General features: G+C 36.5%; 1 long non-coding RNA gene across 1 annotated transcript in view; it reads right to left on the bottom strand.

Annotated features, from left to right (window-relative positions):
• Window positions 1-13,552: 13,552 nt before the first annotated feature.
• The window catches only part of LOC121483073, a 147,113-nt gene continuing 145,129 nt past the window's right edge, over window positions 13,553-15,536 (bottom strand). Inside the window, exon 4 of the long non-coding RNA XR_005985686.1 lies at window positions 13,553-14,388. This is a non-coding gene — a long non-coding RNA (uncharacterized LOC121483073). The remainder of the gene's footprint in view (window positions 14,389-15,536) is intronic.

The raw sequence follows: 15,536 nt of genomic DNA on the forward strand, positions 1-15,536 counted from the left end.
TAGAATCTTACAGATCTTTTTCTTTTCAATTTTGTAGTAATGAGAATACATGTTTCTTCCTCTAGAGGGACAAACAGATACAGAGAAAGAAAAGAGAGAAAGATCTGTAAATATTGATCTGCTCTTGCACCCCAGTGCCAAAGCCATAAAATCCTGAAATAAATTCAACTTCTCATGGGCCAATGGATACAAAAGTGTATCTGATATCTCTCTTTTCAGGCAACTGAGCTCAGTTGCCTGAAAAAGTATGAATATGCAACAAGACAAACAAAAAGAAGATGCTATAATTGACAACTCTGAAATCTTTAGCACCATGTTCAATTTTAGATCAGCAAGAAATAGATTTTTCAATTGAGTAGTTTAAGTTTTGAAGTCCTTGCTTAACTTCTGTTCTGTGATATTTTCCCTTTATTTCATTAATTTCTTAACAAAGATTTTATTTGTTTTTTGAGAGGGTGACAGCGAGAGCAGAGCAGGGGGAGGGTGAGAGGCAGAGGAAGAGGGACAAGTAGAGTCGCCACTCAGAGGGGATCCAGAGGCGGGGCTCCATCCCACGTCCCCTGAGATCATGACCTGACCTGAGCCAAAGTTAGACACTCTTTGACTGAGCCACCCAGGCACCCCTGTGATAATTGCCCTTTAGTTAAAGAGTGAAACGAGTCACATTAACTTTCTTCAGTCAACAGCCATGGTTTTTGACAGAATTATTTTGGAAGCTCTGTTCTATCAATTTCTTTCTCAACTGAGAGCTTAAATCACTACTGAGGAGAAACAATAACCTTTAGTAAGGAATTCTTTCAAAAAGGGGGTGCTTCTATTGATATAAGTCTCACCACACCATTATCTGGAGGCAGCAATTTATTTCCTCTCAACTTTACCTCAGTGGCCCTTCTCTATAATTACTAGCTATTACTAGAGCTTCTTGGAAGCTCTAGGCTTTATAATTTTAAAGCCTCCAAATTCAAGTACTTTTATAAAATATGAGTCGGAAGTTCTCTTTATCATAATGAAAGCAGTCTATGAAATTAGTTTTATAAGGACATTTTTGCCTATTATTACCTCTTTCCATCTCCATTCAATTTTAGCATTAATTTTCAACATGTATCTTTTAAAAAGCTTTTTTAAAAAAGGTTTTATTTATTGTTCATGAGAGACACAGAGAGAGGCAGAGACATAGGCAAAAGGAGAAGCAGGCTCCCTGCAGAGAGCCTGATGTGGGACTAGATCCCAGGACCCTGGGATCATGACCTAAGCCAAAGGCAGATGCTCAACCACTGAGCCAACCACTGGTGCCCCGCCTTTTTAAAAGACTTTATTTATTTTTTTAAGATTTTATTTTTTAAAAAGCTTTTAAGATGTCATTGAGTTAGTGGTGAATTTTTAGAACAATTGGGTAGGAATTTCTATCTTTAAATTTTTTTCTCTTACTTTCTTCAGCAGTTTATAGATTTCTTCAAAAGGGTCATGCCTCATTTTAGGAAAGCTGTTTTCTGCATGTAGTGTATAAATGGCAACTATAACAAATTGAGGATTCATGAAATTGCCCTCAGTTTGGCAATTAGGAATAAAAAAATGAGTATTAGCATTTTCCAAATTATATCATATGACCATAAACATTCATACACACTTGAACTTGCCAGACTTTCAATACTGAATCTCTGATTCCCAATATTTTCCTACACAAATAACCAGTGATGAAACCTATTTTTCAGATACCTACTTAGAAAAGAAAAAATATGAGTACTTTGGGGGAAAAAAACTATACAAAATGCATAGTTTATCTTTAGGTCATTATTTTAAGACTAGAATGAATATCTTCTCTTTCCAAGCCCATTCCTTTACAAAAATCAGCTTGTTTCTCCACTGCAGTAGGCCAACTTTAAAAAGTACTCTTTTAGCCTTTCAGGAGTCCCTACTATTCCTGCCACAGGGAAGACATCCAGTATGCCCTGCAATTGTAATAATACCACATATGGTGCTTTGAGTTAAAAAGTCGAGGGTAATTTTTTTCTTTTCTGAAGGTGATAACGTTATAATTACTAATATCTGGTGAGGGGATAGGTTGTGTTCTTAAGAACTTATTTGTTTCACAGTGTTGTGCACAAGGGGAAGGAGTTGCCTGTGTTAACCAGATCAGTCATTGCCTTGTAGTTCATCACATCAACAGTGACAAAACTGGTTATAAGCAAAGTGCTATCCATTGGACAGACTACAAAACTGACAGCTTAAGCCAACAAGGATATGTTCTTTACCTGCTACAAGGACTAATGCAGATATAATGCACTGACAGAGAAAAATTCAGGTTAATATAATCAGGTTAGAGACCAATGAAGTACAACACTAATACATGTGGGGAACAATGCTATATATATGTTGATCTTGGGATGGAAAGGAGACAATGCTGGGGCACCTGGGTGGCTCAGTGGTTGTGCTTCTGCCTTCAGCTCAAGCTATAATCCTGGGGTCCTGGGATTCAGTTCTGTATCAGGCTCCCCGTAGGGAGCCTGCTTCTCCATCTGAATGTGTCTCTGCCTCTCTCTGTATGTCTCTCATTAATAAATAAATAAAACCTTTATTTAAAAAAACTCAAATATGGGGACCTTGTTAAAGTGCTTGTCCTCTCTGCTTATATAATAAGGGGAGAACTATTTACAGATTTCAGTTAGGAGTGTAATGGCAGAAAATTTGTTTATTTCTTTTTTGGAGAATAAGTCAAGAGAATATTTATTGAGAATATTATTAATTTGTGTGTCAGCTACATACAAAGAGCACGATATCATTAAGTACCATCTGCCTACCTGAGGGGTGGCTTTGAACATTTATGCAGGGGATAAAAAGACAACAAAACTCTTCTAGTGGGGAATTCTCTTAAAATGTGAGCACTTCTCTTAATACCACTCTGCCTGGAAAGCATGTCAAAGACTCAGAAATAGGTACAAGAGATCACTGGGATTTTATAAGGGAATGTCAAGTGTTGGCTAATGGGCCTTCCATAGATTATGGGCCCTCCATACCTCATTCTATAGAGGTATGAACTTTTCACTGCCTTTGATTAATTAGACTATTTAACCAATCTATAAGCAACAGAGGTTGACATGTAGAAAACTAATAGTAAAGCCATTGTTTCCTATCCATAGCAGTGCAAGTGGTTTCTATTTTTAGCAATGCACATACAATTTTCCCTATAAAAAAACAATATAGGTAACCCAAATTATTTTTTTAAAGATGTATTTATTTATTTTAGAGAGGGGTGAGGGGCAGAGGGAGAGGGAAAGAGTCTCAAGCAGACCCTATGCTCAGTTCAGAGCCCAACATGAGGCCCAGCATGCAGCCCGATCTTAAGACCCTGAGATCATGACCTAAGCCAAAACCAAGAGTCAGAGGCTAGACTGACTGAGCCACTCAGTAACTGTTGGTAACTCAAATTCTTATTCAAAAAGTGTTTAATAGTTTACTGGTTCCCTTATTAATTTTTGATGTAAATAATAACAACAATAAGTGTTCATTTAATGGTAGCATGAGAGTCAGCACCATAGAGCAGAGTATAGGATTTGATGCCAAGAGAGAGACTTAGATATCTTTTACCTATCCTTTATCTTTTTCTAAAGTACATATCCTCACAACAAAGGAAACAGTAAGTCCATTAAAGTTTATGAGTTTCTTTCAAAACATAATAAATAGAGAAATAACTATCACATCAGCAACATCCACTTCCTAAACAACAAAGACAAATACCAGAACCTTTGTTAAGGAGCTCATACCTTATGTTTATATGATAAATGGGGAGCCATTTACAGATTTTAATTAGTGGCGTGATAACAGCAAATTTGTCTTTTTAAGCGAACTTTCTTAATCAGTTTGTCAGGTACTTAAAGTGAGTACCATATCAACCACCAAAAATTACATTAGAGTTTCCAGTTCTACTCATTTTATTTCATCATACATTGGCCTTAGACTTCCATGCTCATAATGTGCAAGAGTAGTAATTTCTTGCTAGAAGTAAAGATAAAATGAGTAAAGTACATCTTTAAGGGTATAAGCAAAAATCTTTTTCAAAAAGATTTATTTATTGAAGAGAAAGAGCCAGTTTCAGCAGGGGGAGGGGCAGAGGCAGAGGGAGAGGGAGACAAGCAGACTCCCCGCTGAGCAGGGAGCCCAGCTTGGGGCTGCATCCCAGGACCCTGAGATAATGACCTGACCTGAAATCAGGAGTTGGACGCTCAACTAACTGAACCAGCCAGGCGCCACAAGCAAAAAATTTTTTAAAACAGAGCTGTAAAGATCAGAAATGTTTGGAGACCTCTGCTTTAAAGAACTCGTATCACAATGCTCTCACAGAACAGGTATGATCCTAGGACACAAACACAGAAAGATGACTCATCACCTCAGAGTCTCTTCAGTAAGAACTTCCAGCTTCTTCAATAAAACAGTAGGAATGATAACCCCTAAACCCCAACTAAATAACTCACCTTCTCAAAACCCACATACACAAACACACAGAACGTACACTATCTCACAGTTATAATAGGCATCTACTAGGCTATATAGTTTTGCTGCTAATCTATCCTTCCTGTTCATAAATATCCTCGTTATATGTTTCTCCAGGATAAAATGGCATATCTCAGTTGTCATAGAAACCAGAATGTCATCAAAATGTTCTTGTTGATGTCAGTTTTCCAAGAAAACCAGGACATGCACACAGATCCTCAGAAGCAGAGCATTGCTCTTGATCTGAATCAATTATACCACACCCAATCTAATGAATGAATGAAATATTAGAGACAATACCTGAAGTTCTTCATGAAATAGGCTTTTAGAGAAATGAAGCTTTTTACCCAATGGGTTATCAAGGAAGGAAAGAAAGGTTAAGAAGTATGATTCCTGGGATGCCTGGGTGTCTCAGTGGTTGAGCATCATCTGCCTTTTGCTCAGGTCATGATCCTGGGTTTCTGGAATCAAGTCCTGCATCGGGCTCCCCACAGGCAGCCTGCTTCCCCTTCTGCCTATGTCTCTGCCTGTCTCTCATGAATAAATAGATAAAATCTTTTTTTAAAAAAAGTATGGTTCCCCTGTTAGAGACACAGACTCATGTTCCAGTTTCTGTTACAAACCACCATTCAGCCTGCCATAACATGAGAGAGTAGGTACATTTGTTCAGTTAGAAGTCTGTGGATTTTCAGTCACTTTAAAATGACCTGGAGAGGATAAAGTGTCTGGATGTCAGGGGAAGGCAAACTAGAAAATCAGATTTTGCCAGTGTCGAAGGAAATTGGGCCTACATTTAGACAAATGTGTGTTATTATGACTGGAGGATAAAACAGCTCCTGAGAAGAGAAACAACTCCCACAAAGTACCCCTAGGGCAATGGGGAGCCACAGCGAAGTATCTCACATTTGGGCATCTACTCGGTCTGGGTAATGCTGAAACCACACTCCCAGTGAATAATATATGTAGAGATAATTTTCTTATAATCATGTTAACATTTAAAAAAATCAGCAAGGTTAATAAGGATTGTACAAAGTTATCATCAGGGTACACAAGTAGGCATAAGTTCACATTAGAGAGGTAGAGCTGCACTATGATGTACTTTCTCCAATAATAAGCTTAGAGGCGATGCCTGTGTGGCCAGTCCTGGGCAGTAATGTGCATGAAATAGACCCTCTGGTGAGGAGGCATGCAGTTGTGATCCAGCATTTCCAACTTCCCTGGTTTAAAAAACCCCACCATGGTCTGCTCTTTTAGCCACCAAGATGATGTCACTGAACACTGAACTGGCAAGTGATGTAGAGAATCAGCTCTCATGTGCTGGTCTGAGCCAGCTCCAGCACAAGACTAGATGTGTTTTGCCCTCTAGAACAAAACAAAGTCCACCCACTCTATGTGGGATCCACAAGAGAAAGGTCATGCCAAGTTAGAGATACACCGGTGTGCAAACTAGATGAAGGATTTCAATAGGTTCTTACAGCACAGGTAATGGAGATCAATTAACAAGACTCACAATCTACTTTATCTAGTTTCTTAGGGAGGGAACATTGTGGGGTATTTTCATAGGCACTCATTTTAAATCAGAGACTTTCAGAAAGTTAGGTGAGGGTTTGAGTCTCAGCTCTGCCACTCATCAACTGTCTGACTTTCAGCATGTTGTTTACTCCATCCCCTAGTCTCCATTCTGGTGAAATAAAGTGATAATGTCTATGCCCACAAAAGGGTGGTCAAAGGCCTAAAGGAAATGGAACATTTTGTGTTTTCTTATAAAGCATGTGTTTTTTAATTTAAGCATGAGATAGGTTTAACATTGTTTTTTAAAGTGAATAAATAAATACATGTAAAAGTGCTTAGCATTATTTTCTAATTTTCAAATATTGGCAGACATAAGTCCCTAAATAAAAGCTTTTGGGGTCTTTAGAACAAAAATTTTGATAAGAACTATTGAAGAATTTAGGAAGGTGGCCATAAATCTGCTTCACAGTTTTGTGACCTGACTTTCAAAACATCAACTCTCTCTCACTGTTTCTCTCCAAAAAATACAACATGGCCATGGATCAGAATGCAAAACACCATCTACATTGCAAAGTAGTAGGAAATCAAAAGGTACTATATCCCTTGTGTCTGTGTGCAGCCTACATGAATGCTCAGAAGATCCATCCTCCTCAGTTAATAAGGAGGCATGACTGTGTGTATACCCTACTTCAGTGGTATTTTCCCCCTAATTTTTGTCATCCAATGCATGTCATTCTAGAGTTTTCTTTTTTCATGCAACTTGATACTATTCCATATCACTACATAGCATTCTACCTCACTTTGCATAAACTATAATACTATTCCATTGCATGGATGGATTTATGTATGTTTGTATTGTGCCCCATATTACATCATAAGCATCCTTTCCAAAAACTAAATGTAGTATCTCTTGCTCTGAGGATTTACAGGAATATAGATAAGTGCCATCAGCTGACCAAAGCTGGTATTCTGCACAGGAGGAATGAAAGGGAAACATGACCCAGAACACTAGGGCAATGAAAGACCAGGTTCATAGGCAAGACTCTCCAGTCCATGGGATATTCCATCATTACCCAATGACAAAGTTAGTGTGTATGTCTGTGTATCTTCCTCTCAAAACAATATTCTGTAAAACACAATGACATATATTATTTCTATCTTTTTTTCCTTCATCATAGAAATACTCACTGACAATTCTAACACTTGGTTGAAAGATTCAGTGTAAACATGTATCCCAAGTTTTTATTCTACCCATATATATTTTAATAAACTCTATGAATAACCCTTTTCAACACTTCCATAGCATATTTTCACTCTTATTTGTCTACATCGTAATATAACTTTAATGGGGTATGTTCCACACACCTTAGAAATAATAATCTAAGTTATTTTTCTACTACAAAGTAATATATTCTTAAGATAAACAATTAATAGGGAAATTTCTTCAGTAAGACCATTAAACAGCCCTCTTGCCTCATTGTTTTCTCTATTGCTAAATTCATATACATTTTAGAAAAAAATGTGATCACTTTAGGTTACTGAACATCATCCAACTAGTTTTAATCTATCCCCAATTTCTCAGAGGAACTTTATACATAAGTATCCAGGACTTGAATATATCCTTGAATAAAATATCTAAGCCTGCAAGGTGAGATGTCACAATTAAATCAACATGGAGGGCAAATACTATTACTAGAAATTCTCCACATACTAACCTTAGTCTACTGAAAATGACCAAGCAATAAGATTCTCAAATGAGGGACACCTGGGGGGCTCAGTGGTTGAGTGTCTGCCTTTGGCTCAGGGTGTGATCCCGGGGTCCCAGGACCAAGTCCCACATCTAGTTCCCTGCAGGGACCCTGCTTCTCCCTCTGCCTCTCTCTTTCTGTGTCTCTCATGAATAAATAAATAAAATATTTTTTAAAAAAGATCCCCAAATGAGTACTTTATATTTTCTTTTTTTTTTTAAGATTTATTTATTTATTTATTTATTTATTTATTTATTTATTTATTCAGAGAGAGGGAAAGAGAGGCAGAGACACAGGCAGAGAGAGAAGCAGGCTCCATGCAGGGAGCCCGACGTGGGACTCGATCCCGGGTCTCCAGGATCACACCCCGGGCTGCAGGCGGCACTAAACCTCTGCGCCACTGGGGCTGCCCACTTTATATTTTCTAATACATTTTATAACATCAAATTTTTCCACTTTTGCTCTTTGGTTAAAAATTAAGTTCTTACACAATAAGTTAAGCTTTTAGTCATTAAGGAACATTTATGCCTTATCAATATATTAATTTGGAAGTTAGATTCTGACAACCCCTTTCTTAAACATTGGCTTTGGACATTTGTGCAGGGAAAAAAGGGGCATAGGCTAAGGGTTCTCTTAAATACTGGCATGTCTCTTAATATGAGCATGCAGAGAAAATATGCCAAAGAATTAGTAATGAGCACGAGACTATTGGGGTCATTTTCAGTAGAATGCTGAGCATTGGCTAGTGGACATAATGGGAATTATCTCATTTTGTATAAGTAAGCCTTCCGTTGTCTTTGATTGATTAGGCTACTTTGCTACTCTGTAAGGGGCAGAAGCTAACTTGTAGAAAATGGATAGTAATGCCACAGTTTCCTGTCCATTCCAATGTAAATGATTCCTGTTCTGAGTAATGCACATATATTTTGTCCTATAGAAAATAATGTTCGTAACTCAAGTTATGATTTTGAAAGCTTTTCATAGTTCATTATCAATTACCGAGTTAAAGAAGTGGCAACAGTGGACATCCTTGTTTTGTTCTTGATCTTAGGAGGAAAGTTTTCAGTCTGTCACTATTAAGTCTGATGTTAGTTCTAGGTTTTTTGTTTTTGTTTTCATTAACATACTCTATTACATTGAGGAAGTTTATTTTTAAACTCAGCTTGTGAAAGTTTTGTGTTTTTTTTAAGATTATATGTTTATTTATGAGAGATATAGAGGCAGAGACATAGGCAGGAGAGGAGCAGGCTCCCTGCAGGGAGCCTGATGTGGGACTCCATCGATCCTAGGACCCCGGGATCACACCTGAGCCAAAGGTAGACACTCAACTGCTGAGCCACCCAGGTTCCCCGAGGTTTTGGGTGTTTTTTTTTAATCATGAAAGGGTGTTGAATTTTACCAAATACTTTTTCTGCATCAGTTGAGATGATCATGGGGTTTTCCCCTTTGTTTTGTTAATATAATGTATTACAATGATTGATTTTTATCACCCTCACCTTCCCGAGGAAAATCCCAATTTATTCTGGTGTACAATCCTTTTAATAAACTGCTGTGTTGGCTTTGCTTGTATTTTGTAGAACATTTTTGCCTTTATATTCATAAGAGCTATTGGTCTGCAATTTTCTTGTGATGGCTTTGTCAAGATTTGGCATCAGGGTAATACTGGCCTTATAGTATGAATTAGGAAGTGTTTTTTTGGAGGTGTTTGAGAAGAACTGATGTTAATTTCTCTTAACTGTTTGATAGAAGTCACCAGTAAGCCATCTGGTTTGAACTTTTCTTTGTTGGAATTTTTCATTACTGATTACATCTCCTTGCAATCATAGTACTATTCAGATTTTCTATTTGTACTTAAATTGGTTTTGCTTGCATGTTTCTAGGAATTTGTCTACTTCACCTAGGTTATCTAATTTGTTGGAATTTAGTTGTTCATAGTATTCACCAATAATCCTTTTTCTTTCCTGTAAGGTTGGTTGTAATGTCACACTTCCATTCCTGAATTTAGTAATTTCAACCTAATCTTTTTTTGGTCATTATAGGTAATGGTTTCAATTTTGTTAATACCTTAAAAGAGCCATTATAGGTTTTGTTGATTCTGTTTTCTTCATTTTGTAAATCTCCACTTAAATCTTCACTGTTTCCTTGCTTCTATTTGGTTTGGGTTTAGTCTATTCTTTTTTTTCTTTTTATAGTTCCTTAGAGTAGAAAGTCAAGATTTTTAAATTATAGACAACATACAATATTATATAGTTTCAGGTGTACAACATAGTGATTCAACAATTATGAAATGCTCACCATGGTAAGAGTAGTTAACATCTACACTTATGCAAAGTTATCATTATGTTATTGACTATATTCTGTAGGTGTACTTTTCATCCCCATGACTTATTTATTTTATAACTACAAGTTTGTAGTTCTTAATCCCTCCACCTATTTCACCCATTCCCTCCCCTGCCCTCTCTGGCAACCAACAGATTGTTCTCTGTATTTATGAGTCTATTTATGTTTGTTTGTTTACTCATTTGGTTTGTTTTTTAGTTTCCTCATATAAGTGAAATCATATGGTATTCATCTTTTTCTGCTTTCTTCACTTACCACAATACCTTCTAGGTCCATCCATGTTGTCACAAAAGGCAAGATTTCATTCTTTTTATGGATAATATTCCAGTGTGTGTATGACATTTTCTTTATCCATTTATCAATTGATGGATAATTAGGTTCCTTTAATAACTTAGCTATTGTAAGTAATGCAGCAATAAACACAGGGATACATAAATCTTTTCAAATTAGTGTTGTTCTTGCTGGGTAAATATTCAGAAGTGGAGTTTCTAAGTTATAGGGTATTTCTATTTTTAATTTTGAGGAAACTCCATACCATTTCCCACTGTGGCTGCATTAATGTACATTCCCAATAACAGTGCATGAAAGTTTCCTTCTCTCTAAATCCTACCAACACTTGTTATTTCTTGTATTTCTTATACTAGGAAAGTCAGGATATTGATTTGAGACCCTTCCTTTTTTAATGTATATTCTTATGGCTGTAAATATCTCTCCAAGCACTGCTTTATCTGCATCCCATAAGTTTTGTTAAATTACATTTTCATTTTCATTGTCTCAAAGTGTTTTCTAATTTTCCTTGTGATTTATTTTTGACTCACTGGTTTTTAAAGAGTGTGTTCTATAATTTCCACATATACTGGATTAATATGAATCCTTTTTATTATCAATTTCTAATTTCATTCCATTGTGGTCAGGGAACATACTTTGCATGATTTTAATTTTTCTAAATTTATTGAGAGTTGCTTTGTGGTTTAACATATGGTCTATCCTAAAGCATATACCATAGGCACTTGAGAATGTATATTCTGCTTTTGGACTTCTCTCCTAATTTGCGGCTTCTTTATTTTGCAGGCTCAAATCTGCTGTTTGTCTGCTCTAGTGTATTTTTTATTTCAGTTCTATACTTTTCTACTTTAAAGTTTCTATTTAGAACCTTTCTATATTTTTATTGATATTAACTATTTGCTAAGACATCATTTGCAGATTTTCTTTAGTTCTTTGCATATGGCTAATTGAGCTCTGTGACAATATTTAAGATAGATGACTTAAAAATTTTGTCTATTAAGTCAAATGCATGGGCTTTCTTGGGAAGTTTGGAATGGGGCCATGGTGGTTTATAATGCCACAGAACTCTCCTACTGAGATTCTCCTTTTTATCTTGATTAGACATTTGCTTGGTTGTTGGAAACTATAAAGTTAATTTTGACATTTTTTCCAATGAATATGTTGCTTTTTTATGGAAGTATCAGCTTTTGGATCTCTCTATTCTGCCATTTTCACTGATATCTTTGCCCCTCCATTTGTATTTTAATTCCACATTTGAACTCTACCTCTTTCGTTGTCTATGTCCTCAAAAATAGTCAGTTGTGCTTCTAGTTTTGCAGGCCAACATCATTTTAAAAGATGCTATTTTGCCTTCCATGCCCTGTGAACAAATCAAAGGTGACAAATTGAAAATCCATAGTTCTGTAATTGAATTATTTGCTGGATTTGGGTTACACAGCCCATGTTAACTTCTTTGTTTTAGAGATGAGACCTCCAAAATCGCTAACTTCCAGGGAGGATTACTACTTGCCGAGTCCAGTAGTTGTGCAGCCCCCTGTTACACCAAATGGGTGGGTAAATAGTGCCCATCTTCAAAGGATTTATTATTCACTGCATTTTATTTTGTCATAAAAAATACTAGTAAAAAGAACAAAATGTTATTAGACAGAATTGACAAAGTTGCTTATTGACAAAATATAAGAAGAAAGTATAAAATTATGCAGTCATTTAAAGAATAGGACATTTAAAAATATCTACATAAAATGAAAATACTAGGTGAAAATAAATCAGGTTACAGACCAATACATCCAAAATTGTATGATTTATGTAAAACTCCCATAAACTTGAAAAACCATTTTACATGGTTTTATCTTGAAACAAAAAGCCAAGTAAAACCTTAGAAAAAATTGTGAATGCTATTTCTAAAGCTGATGAAGTAAATTTCTTGTGAAAACAAGAGGAAACAGGGTCATAGCTTGTAGTGAGTGATAGTTTCAACTTTACTGTTCAATTACACTATTTCATAAGAAGTGCATACAGTTATGCACCTAAACATAACTTTCTAAAAACACAAGGAATATAAAAAGAAATATTAGACCTAAATGAAACAAAAATGCAAGTGGAGCTACAATAATAGAAAAATTAAAAATCAGGAGAAAGCTTTGGAAAGCATTTGTAAAGATATTTCCTGCGTATCCAAATTTATGTTCCTTATTAAAATTTATCTGAAAGGACTACAAAGATATTTAACAAATCAAACAGAAAAATCTGGAAGACCAGTCCCCCTGCAAATTGATGAAATCAAGAATCTGCTGTATTAGACATAGTGAAAGAAGAAACAGTGAAATGCACATTAAGATTAAAAAGTACAGATGAAATGAGATAAAATGCAAAATTTTATTTGTTTTAATTTATTCATAGAGACTCAGAGAGAGAGAAAAGAGGCAGAGACACAGGCAGAGGGAGAAGCAGGCTCCATGCAGGGAGCCCAACACGGGATTCAATCCCGGGTCTCCAGGATCAGGGCCTGAGCTGAAGGCGGCGCCAAACCGCTGAGCCACCAGGGCTGGAATATTTCATTGTTCATATTTCTGTATTACTTAGTGTGTATCATGTTGGTGATGTATTTCTCAAATACTCTCAAAATCAGGTTTGTCTGATAAAAATGATATATACTTGCTATAAATAAATAAAAAGATCTCTTACATAAAAATTTTCCAAATGAATAGGTACAGCTCCAAGTGGCTCTTTTTCAATATACCCTTTACTACTATGTTTGTATATAAACTTTCAGTAATGTCATTTCATTTTCTATACCTATAGAAATCCCACTCTATCACTTCCCTCTCTCTATTGCTCTCATTTAACTTTGTCTCCCCTCCTTCCCACTTTCCCTCCCTTCTCTTACTTTGTCATCTTTCTCCTCTCCCTCCACTCTCTCTCATAGTGTTTCTCATTCCCTCTTTTTCTCTCCAATTTTTTATCATTTACCATTAGTAATGAAACTCAACAACACCCATCTTCTATGTTAAACTATTCACAAATTCTCACAGTTTGGGTGTTTTCGCAAGTAACCAAATATGTCAATTTATATTGACCTAAGTTTTCTACCATGTGATGTATGTTTCAGTACACAATCTATTTCATGCTCATGCTTATACACTTGCTCTAAGGATTCGAGAAAATTTTAAAAACTGCTATTCCCACAGTTACAGTTTATTATAGTGAAAATTCAGGCCAAATATGTCAAAATATGCAAAAGAAAAAGGTATATGGGACAGAGTCCAGAACAAACTAAGCTCAAGTTTCCAGGTGTCTTTTTCCAATGAATTTGCACAGGGGCACTCTTAAGTGCCTCCAGGAAACAGTCGTGCTGACACATGTGAAATGTTTCTAGAAATGCTCACCCGAGCCTTGGTGTCTAGACATTTTGGTACAGTTAGTCACACAAGTATGTGACTGACCTCATCTACTTGTACCTCTGCCCATCTTCCCCTTCTCAAGCCAAAACAAACCTCCACCATAAATGATAAAGTTAAATGGCATATAAAAACAAACATATCAGGTAGAATATTCCTGTATACAGAGATTATTTCCCAGAAGTTAGTCCAAGGCTGTTTGTGAAGATAGCCCTTTCTTTAGAATATGCAATGTTTGAGAAGACCAGGCCAGTTAAGTTAATCCTCTCCTGCCCAGTCAGCTCCCCTGACCCAAGGTGTAGGCCCTCTTACAGCAAAATTATCACATTTTTTTCTGTGCATATACATTTGGTATAGCATTTATATAACAGATACAAAAAATATATACAACAGATACAGCAATAGTATCAGCACAAAGTTGGATAAGCCAGTATTGGGAATGGTACTGCTGCATTTCATTCATTATAACCAGGGATCCTTCTAATTATTTACCATAAAAGTTTATAATTACCCAGTAATTAGTCTGCCAGAAGCTGTATATTCCACAGACCAATGGAACAGTAAGCAGTAGTTCTTGGAAATTCTTCTCAAATGATATCCTTTGTAGTAAATATAATCTGAAAAGTAAGAGCCAAAAGATACCAACACATTATGAGAGTTCCACTCAGTCATTAACTATAGGACCTGTTTCATCATAATGTATGACCAAAATGTCTCAGAGCAATACCACTCAGGTCTCCAGGTTTCCATTCAATGTTATTAGATTAAAAAAGCAGGGGTGGTCTTGGAAAATATATGCTTCGCTCTTTTGAGCCTTAGGGTATAACTGTACTAAGAAACAATATTTTCTTGCTCTGAGTCTCTCAGGACACCAATGTTTCCTTTTTCCATAACCAATTCCTTTAGCCTCAGGTCCTATTGTTCCTTTTCTCTGTTTTTTTTTTTAAGATTTTATTTATTTATTCATGAGAGACACAGAAAGAGAGAGAGAGGCAGAGACACAGGCAGATGGAGAAGCAGGCTCCACGCAGGGAGCCTGACGTGGGACTGGATCCCGGGTCTCCAGTATCAGGCCCTGGGCTGAAGGCAGCGCTAAACCACTGAACCACCCGGGCTGCCCCCTTTTCTCTGTTTTGCATTGATTTTTAACCTAAACTTTTCCATACTTCGAAGGTATTATAGGTCAAGGCATTTTGTTGGTCCATATCATCAGCACCGATACCAGTCTAACAATTGTCTACCTTCAACAGTTTCAACATTTTCTGTGTAAAGAGAAACTCAGTCCATTCTCATCCATATAGGATAGGGTCACGTAAGTAAAGAACTAGTAGGCTTTCTTGGCCACTACGAAAAACAGCTGCCTTCACTGTCAACCCCAATTTTGCCAGATGAAGTGAAGGTGCTGTCCATCCCATCAGACCCTTAGGAACACTGATGTAAAGGTTTAATGGTATATAGTTCTTGCTCAGGTATCATTTCTGCATCTGGCATGTGCAACCCTTATCCTAAGACCACTGAGTCAGGTAGTAAAAAGGAAAGTTGGGGTGATTTGTGGAAGCATTGTATAGTTGTACCAGCATCCTCCTTGACTTCCTTTTCTACCAAACCACCCAGAAAAACAAGAATCTACCAAGCAAGGATTCTCCTTTGTCCCCTTCTCACATTGAACATGAGTTCATATTCATGAAGGTGAGTAAAGTAAACTTTCATGCCTTTATCTCCACTAATTTTAGACAACTAGTGTTTTAATTGCCCATTCTAAATA

Source organism: Vulpes lagopus, chromosome X, assembly GCF_018345385.1.
Source record: "Vulpes lagopus strain Blue_001 chromosome X, ASM1834538v1, whole genome shotgun sequence".
Taxonomy (NCBI): Eukaryota; Metazoa; Chordata; class Mammalia; order Carnivora; family Canidae; genus Vulpes; species Vulpes lagopus.